General features: G+C 49.8%; 1 pseudogene across 1 annotated transcript; it reads left to right on the top strand.

Annotated features, from left to right (window-relative positions):
* Positions 1–531: 531 nt before the first annotated feature.
* LOC309799173 (SWI/SNF-related matrix-associated actin-dependent regulator of chromatin subfamily D member 2-like) lies at positions 532–2,938 on the top strand (annotated as a pseudogene). Its single transcript has 2 exons — positions 532–573; positions 1,331–2,938. The product of its transcript is annotated as an SWI/SNF-related matrix-associated actin-dependent regulator of chromatin subfamily D member 2-like (transcript).
* Positions 2,939–3,147: the final 209 nt, after the last annotated feature.

The following is a 3,147-nucleotide window of genomic DNA, read 5'->3' as shown; positions in this document are numbered from 1 at the left end:
CAAACCTAAGATGATGCGTGCAACAACAGAAACAACCAGCATCAAAACAGCCTAGTTGTTTAATCAATAACCAGCAGTTGTAAAACCAGGGCTTCCATCAAGTTCCACTGTGTGGGAAGGCAGCATATGTACAGCTGTTCATTAGGTTGAAACTTCACATTAGATACAGCTTGGATTTAATAGCTGTGAATTTTGTATCTCTAGAAAGCTCATTAAAAGACTATCACTCCCCTTTTTGTTGGTTACTAAAGAAGTTTAGGAAGTATACCTACTGGAGAAGTATGAGAAGTTAGAGAGGATTAATTTAGATAGGTGCTAATTCCAAAGAGGAACAATAATAACAAAAAGCCTTTCTTTCCTTACACAGAAGTTCTCTTTGAATACAAATATAAACTCTAGGCAAAATGCTTTGGCCCAAATAATTAGACTCCTGCTGACAATCAGAGTCAGCGGCGGACTGATGTCATGCCAAAGGACACGCAGTCTGAGCCTTTAACGTAGAGTTCTAGGGCTAATTAGAAAAATTACACCATGCCACATCCAGTTCTGGAGTCTGTATTTCAGCTGCAGAAGGTGATACCAGTAATGTATGGTGTCACATCTTCAGTCTCGATCTAAGACAAAGAACAAAATACTTTTAAAAGAATTCCTGAAGAACAGAAGGGATTCAGCCTTACTTGCCTCTTCACGAACACCTAATAAAAGAGAGAGAAAACAGGGTTATCTTCAACAAGCAAATCTTTCTCATTCTCAATTTTCATCCACCTGATTTGCAAGTTATTTTTTCCCCTCTCCTCCTGGAAGTAAAACAATAAAAACCTAAGCCTCTTCTAGTCAGTTTCCAGTACAATGCAATACAGTGCCAGCTTTTGTTCCCAGAGCCTAAAACAGGCTGGGGAACCGCACATGTGCTCTCCAATGTCCATGGATGGCTGAAACTTAGAAAAGGTGCCTTCAGTTGACATAAGCTGTTTCAGCCTTGTCCAGAGTCTGAAACCAGTTCTGTCCTGGGTGTTCCTCCTCAAACACTGGGGATACTGATTCTATTTGGTTCTAAGCCCCAGTTTCCTACTAACTGCAACGACTTGATCTAGAATCCTGTCCTGCCTCTCCTTCCTCAGGAGGCTCCACACCACCGCAAGGATGCTAACACAGTTTTTCCAGAAGCAATCATCTAAACCAAACCTAGGTCATCAAAAAGCCATAGCCAAGAGGTAATCAGGAAAAAGAAGGTTCTAGGAGAAGAGAGGTCTCAGAAAGCATTAATCACAGACAGCATCTGATGAAAATTTTCCATTATCTCAGACAGTCAAAATTATCAAAATAACAGAGCCAGGCGGCCCTGGGAGCTCCGCCTCTGCCAGCCGGACCCAGCATGTTGCTCGGACCGGTGCTCAGGGGGCCCAGGCCTGCTAGAGGCCTGGGGGGCCACCGCCTTCTGCCCCAAGAGCCCCGCGGGCCCTGCGGCGCAGTACCAGAGGCCTGGCTTGCAGGTGGGAACCCCTGTCACCAGGGAGCTGGATGCCCATGGCTGGATTGAAGGTGGGACCCCCTGCCAGCTCCCCATTTGGCGCAGCTGCTCCACTTCGACCTGGCATGCCACCCACCATGACGGACCCATTCCAAAAACTCCTGCTTGTGCCCCAGGCCCAGCCCCCGATGTCTGCCCAGCGCGGGGGGTTAAAGAGGAGGAAGGTGGCAGATAAAGTTCTACCTCAGCGAATTTGGGAGCTTGTCCCAGAACCTCAGGCGTGCATAGATCTCTTGGCTTTTGAGCGGAAGCTGGACCAGACCATTGCTCGAAAGCGGATGGAGATCCAGGAGGCCATCAAAAATCCTCTGACGCAAAAACGAAAGCTGCGGATCTATATTTCTAATATGTTCTGTCCCAGCAAGGCAGAAGGTGATAGTGCAGGAACCGCAGGGACCCCCAGGGGGAAACCCAGCAGGGGACAAGGTGGCTTCCTGGGAACTCTGAGTAGAGGGAAAACTGCTGGATGATCTTAGGAAACAGAAGAGGAAGTTTTCTTCATTCTTTAAGAGGCTCGTCATTGAGCTGGACAAGGAACTGTACGGGCCTGACAAACACTTGCTGGAGTGGCACCAGATGCCCACCACCCAGGAGACAGATGGCTTCCAGGTGAAACGGCCTGGAGACCTCAACATCAAGTGCACCCACCTGCTCATGCTGGATCATCAGCCTCCCCAGTACAAGTCGGACCCCCGACTGCGGAGGCTGCTGAGGGTGCACACACAGACGAGGGCTGCCATCATGAAGGCCCTGTGGCTCTACATCAAACACAACCAGCTGCAGGACGACCACGAGCGGGAGTACGTCAACTGCAACTGGTACTTACTTCCGCCAGATCTTCAGTTGTGGCCGACTGCGTTTCTCTGAGATTCCCATGAAGCTAGCCAGGTTGCTGCAGCATCCAGACCCCATTGTCGTCAACCATGTAATTAGTGTGGACCCTAACAACCAGAAGAAGACAGGCTGTTATGACATTGATGTGGAGTGGATGACCCACTCAAGGTCCAGATGAGCAATTTTCTGGCCTCTACCACCAATCAGCAGGAGATTGCTTCCCTTGATGTCAAAATCCATGAGACCATTGAGTCCATCAACCAGCTGAAGACCCAGAGGGATCTCACGCTCTGTTTTAGCACTGACCCCCAGGACTTCATCCAGGAATCGCTCCGTTCCCAGCGCCAGGACCTCAAGATTATCACTGATGTGATTGGGAGTCCTGAGGAAGAGAGACAAGCTGCTTTCTATCACAAGCCCTGGGCCCAGGAACCAGTGGGGAGGCACATCATTGCCAAGGTGCAACAGCAAAGGCAGGAACTGGAACAGGTGCTGGGAATCTGCCTGACCTAACTGCTCAGGGATCCCTTCCTTTCTTCCCAGCCCTGGAGCCACCCCCTCCTCAGCCTGGAAGGGGACCACCCACTGGGGCACAGACATGTAGGATGAGGGGGTGAGGGGTGTCTCCTGTCAGCCTCTGCTCCCCAGCTTTAGTTTCATAAGTGTAGTGATAGGATTCCTTGTTGCTTTGTCCCCAAAGCCTTACTACTTACACGTTGGCTTTAATTGGATTCACAGAAGAGGCCTCCTCTGCCCCCTGCAGGCAAGCCCAAGTAGGACCT

Source organism: Mesoplodon mirus (assembly GCF_964341445.2).
Source record: "Mesoplodon mirus genome assembly, chromosome: 3".
NCBI classification, from domain to species: domain Eukaryota; kingdom Metazoa; phylum Chordata; class Mammalia; order Artiodactyla; family Ziphiidae; genus Mesoplodon; species Mesoplodon mirus.
The sequence above is the reverse complement of the archived record's forward strand: the minus strand, read 5'-3'. Positions and strand labels throughout refer to the sequence as shown.